Source organism: Mytilus californianus, unplaced genomic scaffold, assembly GCF_021869535.1.
Source record: "Mytilus californianus isolate M0D057914Y unplaced genomic scaffold, xbMytCali1.0.p SCAF_3, whole genome shotgun sequence".
Taxonomy (NCBI): Eukaryota; Metazoa; Mollusca; class Bivalvia; order Mytilida; family Mytilidae; genus Mytilus; species Mytilus californianus.
The window spans coordinates 70,554,702-70,574,696 of NW_026262679.1; the positions used below are offsets into that span (position 1 = coordinate 70,554,702).

The window sequence follows — 19,995 nt, forward strand, 5'->3', positions numbered from 1 at the left end:
AACACTGTTCGATTAGGCATTTCCATTCATAAATTGTAATGTTCGATCATAGCAAATATATAACATATACAAAACATGTTTGTTGATTATTTTGTAGAAATTTGCAGTATTCTGAATTAATTTAATGTTATTGTTTCGCCCTCGCAATGTGTAAAGTAATTGTCTGATGGACAGGACTATAAGGAAGTTAATTTAATGTTATGAAATATAAATAGATGTATTTTCCGGAAACTAATGAGATTAATGAAATAAAAAAAAAAATACAATGTAAAATAAAATGGCAGAAAAACATCTGTTTTGAACATTGACTATATTTTTCAAGCTTCCTGCTTTAGAAATCTTGATGACCAGGGTTTTAAAATATCGATGGTTATTAATTGTAATCAGATTTAAAGCCACCTTACCTAAATTATGGATAAAACAACGCGCAAATCTCAATTTCAGAGGACGTTTAGCAACCTACAATCAATCAATCAATCAATCAATCAATCAATCAATCAATCAATTTTAAGAAATAAATAGATCATGTTTTTCCTTACAGAAATAGCCATCATCACACCTTCAACGGATTTAGTGAATAGGCGTTATAAGCAATCATGGAAAACAATGAACTTATAAATGTACAATGCCAAAATATTAGTATCGACATGATGTAGGACTTTAACTGTGTTTTACTGGATAGCAGTATATAAGTTTAGTTATGAATTTGGTTATCAAAATGTTAAGTACCGATAAAAACAATATCCAAAGATCTTAATACAATGCATGATTTAGAAGTTTGAGGAAGGGTCAATGAGTTTTAAAAAAAAGAGTCGTATCTAAATTTACGAGCTTTTTTTTAACAACATCATAATATATACACCTGGAGAAATTATTGCACTGATGTTTCTCACATACCGAAATATTGTAACATATCACATTAAGTATAGCTCCAAAACTATATAAATTATGCAATTCTGTTATTGACAAGTCCACATGCATAAATAAAATTAAAAGGTTAAAGAAAAATAATGATTTCAATTTTTGACAAACAAAAGGATGTATTGCATGGGTACTTCAAATGGACAATGTTTAAATTTGGATGCTAAAAAGTAGAAAAAGGTCAATAGCACAATTCCTTTTGTTTGAAAAACCCTTATATGTGTCAGTGGTTTCAATTAACATAATAATTTACAATACCGATTGAAACTACCGTAAACACGAATAACAATGCTAACTGTCCTCTCATTCCATGGACCAAACGTTGAATTTGTTGTTATAAAATTTTGGTTTGTGGGAAAAATCTGGGTGGTGCGATACTTTCTCCAGGTGTATATAAATAAGGATTCGATATTACATTTGTGATATAATTTCTTAAGGTACACCCAAACTTCAAAACCAAATCTTTGTATCTATGAAAGAATTTAGTAAATATTTGTAGCAATTTGAGCTAACGAAATCCCTGATTGATCTATCAATCAGTTATCAGAAAAAGTTTAGTAAGACATATAATATGCCATATCTACAAAAAGGGGAGACCCGCAATGCCTTTTGAACCAGTTACTGGATATCCATGACACTGTTATCGAACCTTTAATACATGCTACCCTTTTGTATCACTTTTATCTTCCTTGTAACTGAATGATACAGTATGATTATCGTACAAAAAGAAAAAAATTGTCCATAAATGTAGAATGTATCCTGCATCCCCATTTCCTCTTGAACCAATAACTGTTTTTTATTGAGAATTTCTTTAAATTATGAAACTTTGCAAATTGTTTTTCAGATTTTGATCTGAATAATATTAGGGGTTTTCTCTTAGCAAGTATGTCATATATACGGAAAAAGTGAAATAACAAAAATACCGAACTCCAAGGAAAATTCAAAACGGAAAGTCCCTTATCAAATGGCAAAATAAAAGCTCAAACACATCAAACGAATGGAAAACAACTGTCATATGAATAAGTATCATCCAATAAACAACTCGTAATTCAATGAGATGTTTTCAGAATTTAAAAAAGATGATGGTTAATAATTCCAATGTGCACTTTCAATTTATTTTGGATAGTATTTCTGGTTGTAAATGTGTATACCGTCAAACAGTTGATTGACACGTTAAACATGGAACAGCCGCTATTGCATCACTATAAAGAAAGATCAGATATACTGTATCATATAATACTAGTATATGAATGGCCGATTAAGAATGAAGTGTTGTATACTGAAATATGTGTGTTGTATACGTCACACAGTTGTTTTGTTGATTGAAGTTTGAAATACAAGTTGATTGACACGTTCAAAATGGAACTGCCGCTATTGAATCCCAACCACTAGTCAGCAAGTGAAATCTTTAGGCTCCTTTATTAAACAGTCTATGGAACTGAGGACAGGGGGCACTTGAGGTCAGTAGTTGTGTTATGTGTTTAATATTTTGTTTGACTTTTTATGTAAATGTAAATGTCATCATTATATTGTTGTTAATACATGTAATTGTTATGCCTTTGACTCCTTGTGGGTGTAATTTGTGCTGAATAAAGAATTATAAAGAAAGATCAAATATACTGTATCATATAATACTGGTATATGAATGGCCGATAAGAATGAAGTGTGTGTTGCATACTGAAGTATTAAGATATCATTCAAAAGACTAAGAAAGTTTTATACCTGCTGAGCTTCCTTCGTGTACAGCCTTAGTAATATTAAGCATATTTTACATCATATTGAACCTTGGAAGTATTATTGAAGATGAATTAAAAAGACAGATAAAGTAAAATACAAATGCAAATTATCAAAATGTTCTTTCATTAAAACATTTCCATTTTGACGAGAGAGAATAGTTTTTTTCTAATAATATATGTTATTATTTCAGCTAGTGACTGATATGAGGTAACTGAAAAAAGAAGTTTAAACCATCAATAAAACGCCATTCTTTGACATTGGTTAACAAAATGTTTGTCATACGAGTGAAATATCATTGAAAACTCATATAAATTTATCCATCAGACTAGACAAACAATCTAGAAAAACTCAAATGTATCCTTGTTTAAACAACACATTCCCCATTTCCATTCTCAATTTTAACTATTGGATTAGGATCTCTTGAGATACACGAGAAAATGACGTTCCAATCCCGCATTTTATAACCAAAAATGCGTGTGCGTGGAACCCGATTTTAAGATTGTCTGTAATGCTTGGTAGATGAATGTTCATGAACTAGCAATAATATAGTGTGCTCCTTAACATCATTATAACTATACATTTAGGGTTATCAACTTCAAAATCCACTAATGGTGTGTACAAAAACTGTGTAGCATTTCACTATGCAGATGTGTTAAGATGTGGGTATGCGATACAGGGTTTTTCTTACAGTGTGGTGTAGGTTTCGTGTTAATGAATTACGCGTTCAATGCAATTAAACCTTATTAGACAACTTAATTGACACTTCTATGGTTCTACAAATGTCAAAATAATTACTTTCCGTTAAAGCGAACTAAACTGTCCTTCTGTCAATCGCTCAAACGCATGAAAAGACAAAAAAAATATTAGGTCTGATGGTTGCCAAATACTGTAAACAACAATAAAAAACGAAGACTCAAGTGTATAGAAGTACATTGGTCTATACTGGTCACCAGAATGGGTACACGTAAATGTACATGCAATTAACAATTATCCATGAAAATGTTTATTCGGTGCCTCTATTAATAACTGATCGAAACAATTCTATATTGAAAACTACAAAGACGGAAATTTTAATCTTCAGACAAAATATTCTTCTTGTCGCTGCAGATAATTTGGTACTAATAATCCAATTTCAGGTATGGTCATAAATTCCATCTTATTTCACTACCAATAATCTTATTACCGTAGACATATACTGCTACATTTTTAAGAGGAATTTTACAGATTCAGGTCATTTGAAAATAGAGGCGGTAGATACTAAACGGACATTCTAAACTCACAAGTCGATGAAAAACTGACAACGCCATTGCAAAATAAAAACGAAAACCGACAAGAAAAGACAACAAATCCACAAAAAACTACATAGAAAACTAAAGAGCAACATTAACCCACTCGTGATGGCGTCCGGAAATCTTTCGAAAGGAGGCCTTCATGAAAAGAGATGTATCAATGAAATCTAATAGCTAACTTCATTTGGTACTGCTGGTGGTGTAAACTTGTACATATTTCTGATTGTATGCTTTTAGATTCAACGTTTTCTTCATTTTTACTGCAGGCAAATATAGGAGAGGCTATTCAATAAAGACTCTTTCTTCTTTAATTCATAGAAACCTAGATTCGTTGATGTTTATTAGCAAATAGGTTACAAGAGAAATTTGTTTATCGAAAGAGTGAAAGTTATTTGTACAAGAAATTTAATCGAAAAAAAACTAAATTACAACTGGTCAAAATCATTCATTTTATTTTAAATTACACAAAAGTAGTCGTACGTTGTAACCTTATTTAAAGGTGATCAGAGGACTCGTCTGTGTTGTGTCAATAACCTTATAAAGAGTGTAACATACATTTGGGGGTTCTTGTTTGATGTCTACTCTACAAAACAGATATATACCAGAGATAGTTTAGAAAGTAAAAACAAATGTGGCGACAAAAGTCGTGTTTATAATCACTTAAACTATTTTCACAGCACACAATCCAAAAAATTCAAATGTCTGTTCCTACCTTAATTTCCATTTTTATGATGAACTTTAATGTACAAAATTCCTTAGTTTTCTAATCCAATATGTAACTGGGATTCGCTTTACAAAAGTCAACAAATACACTGGATTGGTAAACTGCAATTTGACTTAGTTTATGTATTTGTTTATTTCTACACAGACGATTTCTAAATATTCCTAATATTATGGGGCGCATTTGAACGTATTTTCAATTTTATGACTATGTTTTGAATGTAAGTGATAGCAAATAGGATTTCAATTTGCATATACATTCAGTTTATTTCATTGGGGTGAACTTTGATGACAGAAGTTGAAATGATTTGACGATAGCATTTTATTTTCTAATTTCACATTTTATCGTTATAATTTTGCCATTTTGTCACATTAAAGCAATATGCTTGATATCAAGAAAATCTAAATTGAAATGTTTGATACTTTATTATATCATGAAATGTATCAATTGTTTGTTAGGAATATATCTGGGGAAAGTATTGTATTATAACTTCGGCATGAGAGTCTCAGTTCAAATTTCTTATGTCAGATAAAATCACCAGTGTATGGTAAAATGAATAGCAGAATCTGATTGTTGCAACACAAAACAAACTTGACAATTCTCGGCGGACATCCCCATCGTTCAAGACTCCATAATACTAGATTGGAAATGTAATTTGAATTCTAAATAGCTTTTCAATGTTTTTATGAAAGTATTTCTTTCTTATCAACCCTTTGTAAATTCTGTTAGAATAAAATGAACCAATATTGCTCAAATATAACTTTGTTATCACGAAATAAAATTGAATAACACTCTTGTTAGAGACGCAAGATGGAAATGTTCTCTTCGATAAATAACGTTGGCCGAAACATATTTAAATTTCATCGTAAAAGCAGGCTGAGATTTAATCAGGTTGCTGACACGCTGAAAATTTTCTACAGTTCGAATACTTCGTACGAACGTCAGTTATTACTACATGATTAAAAGAAAACAACTTCTTCACAAACAGATAATTTTACAAATTTGGAACATTTTACCATATGATTGACTGTAAGGCTCATATAAGGGACATGCTGATGTGTGAATTTACATTTAACACCAGGCGTTCAAATGATATACATTCAACATTCATTCAATGCTTAATACAAAAACGTATGTCCTTTAAAAATATATAGCTGTGGCAATTCTGCTTTCAAAACTCATTCAAAACTATTCGCTCTGAAATGGTTCCTATATATATCTTCCTTTATTCAAAGACGGAATTTGAAATGACAAACATCTGGTGATTATAAAACGGGAGATTAGCTGTAAAAAATTTAAATACTTTGCAAAAGTTATATAAGTTTTAACGAGTTTAAATGAAAACTAGTGTTTTACATAATGCATTATCATTCTTGAAACAACTATAAAATTTACCAAAATATGAACGTCAGCAAGAATTTCAGTTGAATGCATAAACAATTTTCTACTGAAAGTTCAGCATACAAGCAACAATCAATCATCTCAGTATAAATTTATGTTATATCTATGCAACGCCTTTCCCTAGCCATAATCTCATTACAACTTTGAAGTCGGAACTGATGGTGCATATGTGACATAAAAAACACTTTTTATTTGTATAATTGTAACTATGAAATAAATTATTGAACTGAATATATAGACAATTATACACTTTGTTCTGTTTGCAACCTATGTACTATCGTATTAACACATTTAAAACGCAAAAATAAGCAATAGTGCGACAAACCTGTTCAAAGGTCCTATAATGGGGAAAACAGACACAGAACTATTAGTAAAGACAATGATGTAAAAACGAATACGGAATGAAATATCTCACCATTAGAATAGTTTAAAATCATATGCTAATTAAGACAGAAATAATCATTGTATAGTATAAAGAATAAAATTATTGTTGTCATTTATCTGCTCATTATTTTTTTAGTACTTTAGAAAATTAATTGTGTCTTTCAATTTTCAGTAATTGGTTGTGTATTACAAAACGATAGTTCTTCATGATTCAAAATAAAATTAAATCTATCTTTTTGTTCCTTATCATTGCAACAAATTTTGAAGTTATAAATGTCATTTCTGAGTGTTTCATTTTTCAAAAATAATACGAAAGTATTTAGTATTCATGAGATGTTGTAAATTTGATGAAATTTGCTGTGATTGACTTTACAATTCTATTAAAAAGTCATCAATATTACAAAACCATTAATGCTGCAGACAGGCAAGTTTGTTTTTATCTGACAATCTATTTGTTCATTTTGTGACAAACGAAAGATCAACGCAGATCAAAAGGACGATACAGAGGATCCCCTCATTATTATCATACGCCAAAGAGACAGCAACACACAAAACAACAAAAAGACACCCAGAAATCAATAAATAGTCTTCAACAAAAGACAAGTGTATATACAAAATGTTAAGATCTTAATAGTTGTGAACCTATCAAAGAATGCAAAACCAAATTCTCCCAAATAATAAAACAATCTAAAACAAAACGAACATCATTAAAATATGAAAACGGCAGACGAAGTTCTTGTTTTTGGGAAGGGCACATGACTATTTGTTAAGCTTTTTTTTAGATCTCAAACAAATGGCACATAAAAAATGTACAAGAAAATCGGTACAGGCAAATCAATAAACACTAGAATTACGAAATTATAGGTTATGAAATCACAAGAGAAAGAAAATAACTAAACGTAGCATAAACAGCTCGATGCGAAGCACTAGTTTTTACTAAAGTCTTGCAGATGGGATCATAATTCCTCATTATTAATATCAATATTTTTGATAAAGGTTAGTTTAAGATTATATCATTTCATGATATCTATATCCATGATGTCCACGTGTTTAAGTATTGAAAATATTTCATTCATTGAAATTCGAGACCTCACTTCCAATCCGCGGATATCTAACCAACTAAGAAATTTATATCCCTTAAGAGGAAAACCAACGGTACAACATTATCAAGGAAAGGAAAATTAACAGGACAGGAAGAGCCGTCTCGTTTATCATAATTTTGTATGATAATTATCATGAGAAATTAAAAGATAAGGTATAAAAAACGGTCGGTCACTATCTGTCTTTGATTTATTAAGAATGGGTTCTGGTTGATGTATTTCATTTGTATATTTTAGAAAATCTGCATTGTTTACAGATAATATATCGTTAACATATTTGCAGGTATTCGAAAATAAGATTTACCAATCTCTATTTATAGAAGAAGAACATGTTCAGTTTCCTGGGCATGCTATATTCATGTTACGTGGCCATTAATCTGCAAGATTAATCTGGTAAAAACATGTGCTAGAAAAAAACAAATTCAGGATTTAATTGTTTTGTCATATTGCGTACTTGATGGTGGACATTAAACTTTAATCAATGATGACATCAACCTAATCTGAATAAATCATCATATTGTTTCTTTGACAGTAATTATACTTTTTTCAAGAAAGAAAATGTATTTGACACAAGTTTTGAACGGAGCTGTATTTTAAGTGAGGCAGTATACGTACACTACTACTCGAAAAGATAGTACGATACGAAAAATTAAAATCATCAATTTTTCTTGCAGTAAATGAATCAACCTTCTCATATTAATAGCAACTGATGTAATTGACTTAAGAAATGTGCTGACATTATTTCCTTGATAATAGCTCTCGAGTAAAGTTTGCCCTTTCCACCACACACAATTATGGTCCATACGAATGGCAGTTGATTGTTGAAAGATATGTTAATTAATTTGTACAAGTGTACAATAATTTTTTTTACCTTCAATGCAAACAAATTTCATTTTGAAATACCATACAGGATTGATCACTACAGTAGGCGTACTATATCCTTTCCCACCCTGAATACATTGTAGAAATTTAACACATTTTTTTAACCTCAAAGCTCGTCACTAATAATATAGTGACAACTTCAACCAAAAGAAAATGGCATGGGTGAGATGCTTTGCGGAATATACAATCGATATCATCAAAGACCGACATACAAACCGAGTAATAAAAGGAAATGGGAATTACAGAACATGGAAGTCGATTATTGCGTTTAAGATTTTATTTTCAATTAAGTTTTATTTTATGGCAGAATTTCAGACTTATTTATATTATATAACAAAGTATGACAGCTAATGTCCTTTTGTTTGTTCCAGATTGTTGGATTGTTGCCTAACTGACGTTCATTCCAGTATTTTACTCCATACTGACATAAAAATAATGGAAAACAACAAGATTAATGTAATGTGTCAATCCTCAATACACTATATGATATCTCAAGTTATTTTACTATAATTACAGTTTCCTTTGTCTTGTCAGTTTCTATATAATTGCAACCCTTTTTGGGTATTGATTTTAGAAACAGTATTATATTTTGATTCTAAAAATACCGATCACAATTGTACAACGTTGAATGTTTGAAGGATTATATGTTAAGTTGGTTAAATGGACAATACCTTGACAGGCCTTTTTCATGTTTGCTTTAGAACAAAAACAAAGACATTATTTTTCATGGTTCAGAAGGTAATTTTGCAACGCTTTGCGTGCACTATACACTACGATTTATTCGTTTTGAAAGCCCTTACAGCTTAATATAAAGTATATTTCCAATTGGCTGGTTATTAACAATGTATTCTGATAATTAGAATAATTAAAACCAGATAAATGGAGTTATATAATTATCATATTATCTATACACTATACAGTCCAAATTATCGATACTAATATTATAAGCTATTTTTAGCAAATCTAGCTATAATTTTTCAAACATTTTAAGTGTTTAACTTCAATGAAATAAATATGGTTTTTAAGTGTCATTACTATCCTTTACACTTAAATAAATGGGTTCAAAGTTATATCTGAGTCAAGTATGCATTAATTTTGTCACAAATTAAAATACAAAATGTTACAAATAATGTCCTCCATTTGCTTGTACATTCTAGATCTTATCAGTATTTTATAAATGTGCCCCTGTCTAACCTTGCTTAAAATTAAAAGGGCGTCCTGTTGTTTTTATAGTATAGAAAAGAAAACAATTTTAGTTAGAATATTAAGTTTCATATTCACGTTAAGATAGTAATTTATTGTGAAAAAATGCAGCCCCTGTACTGTATGGACTACGCTCTTAATTCAATCATTGCAGTTAAAATAGAGAGAATACTTTCTAATTTCAGGCATCAATAAAATAACTTTTAATTTCATATGTATAATTGACCGCATTTTCATACAGTGGATACCCTATGGTCTGTTTGTGTAGACTAGTGAGGGTATAGGATTCGAATACTTCATTTGAAGATGATGTTGTCATCAATTTAAATCAAACATTCTGCATCTATTTGAATTAACAAATAATTTACCTACCTTCTAAAAATTGAGAAGTTTTATCCATTCCATATCGAATAACTATATTTGAACATAACTGCTCAATTATTAGCTGAGTTACACCATTTTACATTGATACGGAAATATATGAAATATGTTCAACATACACAGAAAATAATTAAACAAAATTAATAGAATTCCTCACTGTCATTGAAGAATCACCCTGGCACTTTTTCCTATTCGTTGAAACTAGCCGGATATGTGACATTAAAGTTTTTCACGCATGATATATTCTGCAGTGGTGTTAAATAGCTGACTGTTGGATCTTTAATGTTACTGTTCAGTGAATACAATATCAATTTATGACAATATTATCAGCTTTAACTGTTAAGTCCTAACAATCATTTTACCGTTATTAGAAAATGAACACTTTATTGAAGTTGTCCCGGTGAGGGCTATAGTATGCTTTGACTTTTAAAATTTTAAAATTTGTATTTAAAATAAATACTAGGAGTAAAACATTAACACAGTTGACTGACATAATTAATTACTGAAATGTCGACTTTTAGTTAAAATTTCATTGTTTATGCTAAAGACGCCAAAGGTACGTCACCTTTATCGTTTCTTTAATTCTTAATTTGAATTTAATCAAAATTAAGAATGTTTAAAACATTTTTAAGAAATTCTCACAATTTATTATTTATCAGGTTATCAACCTCCTACGCAAATAACAAGAAGAATTTTGCAGCTGTCCTGTTTTTGTCGGTGACAATCGTTTGTTCAGGTCATTGACATATGCTACTGCGGCTTATTTGTTTAAAAACTGTCCGTTCCAAATACACGTTTTGGTTTTTGTTCATCTGGCCGAAGATTAGTTATATGAGATTTTGCTATCGCATGACGTCCATCGTCGGTCAACGTTTTCATAAATCGTATCTCTAAAACTTCTGAACAGTTTGATAAGTAGGCTGTCTCGATTATAGTGTTTTGTTATACATTAAGGTTCATTAACCAACATGGTCACTATTGCTAGGGAAAATGCAAGTATATGCGTTATATCTTGAAGACAATAGTAGATGCAGAAGAACTGAAAGGGGCAAACATGTTCAAGATCGTCATTGACAAAATTTTACCCGATCTATCATAATAATTTTTTTCCTATTTTATTAAAAACTGTAAGAGAACGGCAGAATCTGTCAGCATAAATAATGATTCACAATACACGATCTTAAATTAGGTCATATGTCCAAAAGTGAAAATGGCGGTTTATTGGAGTTATTTACATTTTGGTGGTATAGGGATCTTTTGACATCTTAGTCCCAATTGATTGCACCTGGTCTTATATTTTAACGGTTTAAGCAATTCGTTATGCAGAAATACATTTTTTTTTCTCACTCGAATAATAAAACTTTTAAAAATGTATCTAATGGTGTGTATTTTTCTTTTTATAAATAAAGAATATATTTTGATTGATTCATTTTTTTAAATCGTTAGTAAGTGGGGATAACTCAGACAATTTAACTTTATAAAAGATGTTTAAGAATTTCTTTTAAATTGCTAGTAAATGGAGGTAACTCAAACAATTTAGGCTTTTAAAAGATGTTTAAGAAACTCATCTGTTTGTCTATCTTAAATGTAAAGTAGGAAGCAACATTGCCGCAATAACTAAAAATAAAACACAGTGTTAAATGCAAATAATTGTCTAACACCATGCTATGAAAGACAAAATCTACCATAAATTCATTAAAAACGGACAGACATTTCCTTGATTGACATATCTCTTTTAACGGTTATTTCATTTCAACATAAGCATTATTTGATATTATGTTTTATGACACTAATTGATAGAGAGGAACCGTAAACAGCAAGATGCATAAACAAACATTTGAAATTTGCAAATTGATAAATCTTTTTATTGGCTGGTGATATTTTGATCACTGCATAGAGATTGAAGTAGTAGTTGGGGCGGTTTGAGGGAGACATTAAGGGTGATGTTTCTGCATGCGACTTCTTTATCAAATGGGTGTTTTAAGTGGTCAATAAGAAGGGTGGGGTTTACTATAGAACCTATAGGACATTTTTTTTTGTCCTGGTTAAATGGTTATAACTTGAGAACAGTGAGTATCGTTAGATGTTACCATGGGACCATATGGCCGCCTTATGGATCAAAAGGTCAGTGAGGGTCATCTCCACTCTCTGTCAACTGAGAATTAACAACCTTCTTGAAAATGATAAAAATCCATACCCTTAACCGACTATTTTCTTATTTGATGGTGGTGTTCGTGTTGCTCAGCCTTTTGTTTTCTATGTGGTGTTTTGTATACTGTTGTTAAATTTGTCTTTTGATCTTTTTTTTTTCTGTAATGGAGTTGTCAGTTTAGTTTCAACTTATGAGTGTCTCTTTGGTATCTTTCGCCTCTTTCACGATGAATTAGATTTGATATAGGATGCGTCCCTAGAAGTCACCAACACCTGCCATTTGAGAATGTTCAAATGTCATGATAATCCACACAATGATAAGGGAACGACCATTTAACTTCAAAAGGGAGGGGGTTAGTGTTTTTTCCTAAAAAATAATCTGATCCCCAATTTGATGAAAAAAAATATTGTGGTCAAGCAGATGACCAAAAAAAATATTCTGAATCCAGTCTTTCCCCCATTCCACAGGGATAGTGTTAAATTTTGAAAAAAAAATAATTTGATTGATAGCGTCGAAAAACTAATAAAAAAAATGTTCGTGCTTTGCTTTTTCTGAGTCAGACAAAAAATCATAACCCCCCCCCCCCCCCCCCCCCCCACACCCTTTGAAGTAAAATGGTTGCTCCCTAATGAAATTCCCACACCTACAACATATATTCTAGTTTTTGACATATCAAGATGCATTGAACGATATATATGGTGAGTCCCGAGGATTCATACCAACTCCGTGTCATTTGAGAATGTTAACAGATAACCACGGCTTTTTTACATTTGTCTTAACCACAATTTCCTCGATTGTGACATCATCGAATGAGACTGAGCACCGGATTTGTACTTGCTTTAGCAACACGACGGGTGCTACATGTGGGACATGAACTGCTTATCCTTCCAGATCACTGGAGTTCACCATCGGTTTTCGGTGGGGTTCGTGTTGCTCAGTTTTTTGTGCTTTGTGTACTCTTGTTTGTCATTTTGATCGTTTTTAGTTACTTGCCATGACATTGTCAGTTTGTTCCGACTTATGAGTTTGAATATCTCTTTGGTATCTTTCGCCTCTCTTTTATATATTTGACTAATACAACTGTAACACAACCAGATTTAGAACATTTTGAAGATATTAAATTCGACTAAACTAAATTGTACACGTCAAACGAACCCATGGATTCTAATAAAATATGTCCAAAAATATGAATAAAAAGAGATGCTATGTATACACCAAACCAACCGCAACAAAAACCAAAATGTAAAATAGAGGACAACATACAGTCAGCAACAAAAGACGGGATTCTATGCAATTTGTCAAGCTCTACATCGTCCCGAGTCTTAAAAAAAATTGTATAAAGATTCAACAATAACAATCAAAGATCCGTCATCACCACCACATTTTCGAAATAACATTATATATGACATAAGACAACGCATTTCTGACTAGGGACAGAGATATGAATATATGACAGGGTTAATTCTTATTTGATATTTCAAACTTGCCCCATATATATCGGGTCACCAAATTGACTGCATCTATCCAATTGAACTTGAAATAAAGGATACAAGAGACACGGATCTGTTTGATATCTTGATATATAGCTAGTAATTGACAATAAGGATCGATTTAGAACTAAACTTCACGATACAATAAATGATTTCACTTTCAAATTATCAACTTTTCATTTCCCGAATCACCTGCATATAGCATATATGTCTCCAACCGGATACGATATTCAAGAGCTTGCATTTTTCATCATGATATCATTGACAGATAGTTCTGGCAAGCAAATGTTATGTTTATTTAGTTCGACCTCGAGTCGATTCTCGTGATTTTAAGATTTTTAACAGAGGGAGGATCTATTTTAATATTTTTTATTTAATCAACTCTATCGGATCTCAAAAGCTTTTCTAGCTCAGAACGCTCACAACATATCAAAGCTCAACTCTCTCACTGTACTATATCGCTCTCTTTATTTTTCAAAGATTATATTTCACTTGACTTATTGTCTAGTATGCTCTAAATTAAGCTCAAAAATCATGTAACTGTCCTGTTACAGAGTATTGGTAAGACTTGCACATACACTTCAATATATTCGAAACTCTTCAATTTTATCTGCTGATGCTGATTTTTTTTATTACCAAGACTGCTGCTGCTGCGGCGGATGATGATGATGATGATGATGATGATGATGATGATGATGATGATGATGATGATGATGATGATGATGATGATGATGATGATGATGATGATGATGATGATGATGATGATGATGATGATGATGATGATGAGGAGGAGGAGGAGGAGGAGGAGGAGGAGGAGGAGGAGGATAAGGAGGAGGAGGATATTAAGGTTTTCTAAACTTACGTTTTTTTCTGGATTGGCTTAACTTTCCTGTAGATCTAGCGTGGAATGTACGGATGTTCAACAAAGTCGTCACAGACTTTATATTGACCTGCTGCACAATTCTCCTTTCTGATTTCGTCGCAATGTTGTCCTCTGGATGATCTTCTGACGATGTAGTGGTCCTCTCACTATCTTATTCTGCCTATCCTTTTCTATTGGCTTCCATGTTACGGTTGAGTTGAATTTTCCAGTCCTTTTATGCAAAGTCCATCCGACGGTTGTATTTGCCAAAACACGTAATAAAGTTCCCGATGCCTTCAATTTGGACAATATCGTTCATCATATTCAGTTCAATCGAAAATACCTCCCTGATTTAAAGATTGGTATGTTCCTATCATATCTTACACCTATACTACAACTATTGTGACTAAAACTATCAATTATAGACACATATTGCAGGATCTCAAGAGAGGAGCAAAATACCAAAGGATATTCAAACCCATAGGTCGAAAACAAACTGAAAATGCCATGGCAAAAAAACGAAAAACAATCAAAAGACAAACAACATTACACATAATACAACATAGAAAACCAAAGACTGAGCAACACGAACCCCACCAAAAACTGTGGGTGATCTCAGTCTCAATCTAAATATTGACGACCTCAAGTCTAAACTTTCATAAACCTAAGACCTGAGCCTTTATCCATAAATTTGAAACACAACTTTAAACACATATGCTTTCAGTCGAGTCAGGCAATGTGCTAAACACAAAAAGAAGACGTGGATACTATTTCCGAATGCGTGAGAACTGTGAGATCGTTGATACAAATTTGAATTAACAAAAAACCTTATTGGTCCTTGAACACTCATGCTACATCTATCTTCAAATCAGATGTTGCTAAACACATGCCACACCTTCATGCCAAACATGTACTTGTATCCTCAGCTAAAGCCCCGAACAACATCATTTTGTGTATAAATTACATTACATAAACTGATTGATAACGGATTTAGGTATTGACAATTTACTTGGAACTCAACATATATTCTCACGACATTTACAAAAAATAAAATCATGAACAATCATAAGTCATTTCTATCTTCCTTTGGAATTTCAACCAAAGACTAAGAACTGGATCCCCCTTTACTATACTGGATACCAATATTACATAAATGTCCTTACAAACAAAGTTATATTGCTGAACACTTAAAATCCGGAGCACTTAAAATCACCTCCGGTTTTAAGTTGGGTTAGTGTTGCTCAGTCTTTATGGTCGGCATCTTCCTTCATTAACAAAAAGAAAGTCAAGGTTGAAAAGTAAAACGAAAAACCATTTCTTTGACTGATCCACAAAATTCATTCATATACAGGTAAAACGAAGATTTACATATATTTTCAATCTTTAAACATGAAACCAAACACATCTAGACAAATCGTCATCATACGATTGCACGCGCTTGTCTGTTTTTTTTTCATTTATCATATTCATGTTTATATCGGGTTATTTGAACATCGACAGTCTTCTGACATTACCTCGATTAGATGGTGTCTAGTCTGAAATACGAACGAAAAGCTAATTTTTATGACGAGTTCATGCATTGTTAATTGTTTGTTGTGGACTTATTGTAATTTGGATATCGTTTTAGTACGTTATATATCAAATATGAAAAATTTGTTCAAATCGGTGAACAATAATTTGACAGCTATTAAAGTTATCTAATTTGAAAGTCTAGTTAACCTTTAAATGACTTCAAATAATTCTAATATGAACAGCAAAAAAATGTCCTTTACTTGAATTGAATATATTATTCTCACATTTAAAGTTTATACTAAAATTCACGACATTTTCATTCCCAAATGTCAATTTTTATTTTCAGCTCACCTGGCCAAAAAGACCAGTTTGAGCTTTTTCCATCACTTGGCGTCCGTCGTCTGTCATCTGCGTCCGTTAACTTTTACAAATATTCTCATCTGAAACTACTGGGTCAATTGGAATCAAACTTAGCCACACTCATCACTGGATAATCTAGTTTTTAAACATGTGTCCTGTCATCCCGCTTGTCAAACCTGAAAGGCCGATTTGGCTAAAATAGGGATAAAATGCATTTTTTTTGTCTTTTATCTTGAAGACCGCTATAAATAGAGAAAATCTGACATGGTAGAAATGTTCAGAATGTTGAGATTAAAAAGTAAAACGAATAGCCATTCAGATCTGTGTAGCCTAAATCCTATCCATATTTTTCAAATCGTTGCACGCTACAACTTGCTGTTAGATCTTATATATTTTACAATCCCTGCAATCTTTTTGTATATTTCTTATTGATGGCAACCCATTATTGTTCAGTCTACGAATATTAGAGTTTCAGAGAACTAAACGTGAATTTACATAATTTTATGTCTCAAAAACTATCAAATGTTATTATTATCACGCATAACGATACTTGCTTGTTTGGTGTATAATCAAATTACATAAAATCGTTGAATCATTTCATTTTAACATTTGCATCAAAAGGTATTATAACATAAAAAGCATGTAATTGACGGGAGGTTGACTCAAGTAGGGAGATTGTTATTCAAACTTCAGAATAAATTACATTTCAGAATACATCGTAGATAATGATCCCAATATGTAACAAGACAAAACGCGTGTCTCATCCGTTTTTTGTTGTTTATCACCAATAAGATCCAAGACGATTTTTACCATATTTACGATTTTAATGAACATTTAAATAAAGTAATTAATACATTAAACACAAATGAAAAAGTTTGAAGTGAGAATTGTAGCACAATAATATCTCAAAATCATCTGAGTGTATTCATTCATAAGACCATCATATAAAAGATAATAAGATGGTTTCAAAATGAAGACTCGGACCTTTCATACTCCAATTCGTCGTAAGACATATTTTAGGCCAATATTAAAATCACATTTGTCAAAGAGGCCCCTGAAGTCACTAGACTTATGCAATGGGATATTTGTTGCATCGAACTTAGTGTACAAATTTGCTTAATCTTTGACAATCCTTTATTTGAAAATTAATTAAGTAAACTAATTGGTTTTAAATATTAAAAAAATACCATTTAAACCACCATAAAATAAAAGAAGTCTAAAACAATTTATTTAATAAGACATGACTCTTATCGATTCAGGTTCTAGGAAAAAAGAAATGTTAAATTAGAGTCGACTTTCCATTATTAGACAAGCTAAAGAATAAGGTAATTAGATTTAATGTTATGTTTTCGGTCTCTTAATACTCTTTAAAATCCCTTCAATGTTTTAAATTGCAAATTAAATGATCGATATATGATAGACGTTGCTTTACGTTCATTTTATTTTTTTACGTTTGTTACGCATGTTTTTGCAAGTCTGTTGAGTGTTCATAAAGACAAATGTAGTTTCGAATACCCTTAGACTTGAAGAGCAGGAGAAACAATTAATCCCCTTACATGGTCAATGACGTTCTAAACTTGCCTGCTTCCTTCACTTATCTTGATTGTTCTTCGATGATACGACTCCTGTATTTGCTTCAGGAAATGGGCTTTTGAATAACCAAAGATCTAACAAGAAGCTATCAATAATCATTAATTGCAATGGAAAGTCAATTAGTCTTGTCGATTTATCTAAAAACTGGTAACCATGAAAAGTATTTTACATTAACCACTTTAACAAAACATAGATAGTAATGCTAGGGTTGTGATAAGTTATCGTTGACATTTTTTTTTTATAGTTTTAATAAAACACTATATATGTAACCCAAAGATATTTATCTAAAAATATAATGATACAAAATATTCTATGCAACATGTAAAATGATAAATGGTTTTTGAAATGGCCTTTATCTTAAACGTTATGTTGCTTTCATAAACGGTTCGACATTGTTAATTCACTTCCTAACTTTAAATGAAGTACAACTGGAAATCTGTTTGCTCGGAGTAAAGTTTCTTTTCTGTAAAATATTACACGTGCTTTGTTTGTGACACGGTAATGCACGTAACTCAATAATACTCAAGTCATTGATTTTTTATTCAAAACATATTATTGACAAGCACAGTGTGTTGATACAATTGTAGAATCTGCAGTTATATTGCAGAAAATAATTTGAATGTACTTGAAGATATCTTAATTACAAACGGAATATATCGTATCCTAATTTAAGGTTGATGTTAGTTTATTAGGCTGTTAAATTGGGCATCGTTAAGTTATTGGTCCTTTAAATAAACTTATTCTCAACGGTTATGAATTTAACAATATCATAAGATATTTGGTTTTTGTCTTTATCGGTACTAAAATTCATTTTATCTTATTTTTAAAGTTTAATACATAACTAAGCACGTGTTTATATCCGGCAATTAACGCTTAAAGTCCTACATCCTATTGATGCTTACAATTGGCATTGCACAATGTCATGCATTTCCCTGACTGCTTATACTGTCTTTACTCTGTATATACCCATGAGATCCACTGATTGATTGATTGATTGTAATAATAAAGAGGCAAACGATAATTACCAATTGGACAATCAAAATTAAGAGTCGAAGAAAAACAGGCAACATTATGACAAGAAAGAAAAACGACGAAAAGACAAACAACAGTCTACCAAACACCATATAGAAAACTTAAGACTGGGTAACATAAACGGAAGGTGATCTCTAATGCTCCAGGGGGTGAAGCAAATCCTGCTCAACAAGTGGCATCCGTCGTGTTGTTCATGGCAAGTAACCTATTCGGTGATAAGTCGCTTTAGACGATGTCTGATCGAGGAAAAGGACGGGATTATAGCTTTGATAATTGAATCATATATAGCCATGGTCTTCTATGATACATATATTCCATAACAGTCAACCAAATCATGATCGTATCGGTAGGGATGACTTCAACTTAACCAAGAGGAACCATTGGTGCATTGATTTCACTTAAGGGAATGATGCTACTTAGAAAAGTTCATAATAGGAAACTGAATTTCTTTTGTCGTTAAGTTTCCATATCTGAGATATCATGTCTTAATTGATAGGGATTAAAAGTTTTCTGTTGAAGTTCAGTGGTATTCTTCGTGTACCTCGACTTCATCGTGTGCATTGCCCACAGTTGATTTATGCAGAATTTCTATTTTTAACATTTAGTTTTGTTTAAAGCTATACATTAACGATTCGTTGTTCAGACACAATTCAATATAATACTGCTGTGTGGTTATCATTGTCAATTTCTAGATGTAGATATAAAGCAGACTTAACTATATATGGTATCCTTTATTTCAGGTTCTAAAACATAGAAGCGTTCAAAATAGTCACCAAACTTTGAATTATTTTATAAGAGAACAGCATCTATATAGTTAAAGCTAATGTTAGTTTATTTTCCTTTTCCTTTGAAAATCTTTTATAAACCAGCCTCATATAGATATAAGGAAGGCGTCGAAAAGAAGAAGAGCACAGTTGATTCTCAAAGGAATGCCGATTGTCTGTTCAAAATCGCGTCCTTAAAACGTAACTAATA

The 19,995-nt window shown here is 31.5% G+C and overlaps 1 protein-coding gene across 1 annotated transcript in view; it reads right to left on the reverse strand.

Moving 5' to 3' along the window:
- LOC127734988 (5-hydroxytryptamine receptor 1-like) overlaps positions 1–10,339 on the reverse strand; it is a 133,028-nt gene extending 122,689 nt beyond the window's left edge. Inside the window, exon 1 of the mRNA XM_052245047.1 lies at positions 10,011–10,339. The gene's annotated coding sequence lies outside the window, so the exon portion shown is untranslated. The remainder of the gene's footprint in view (positions 1–10,010) is intronic.
- Positions 10,340–19,995: the final 9,656 nt, after the last annotated feature.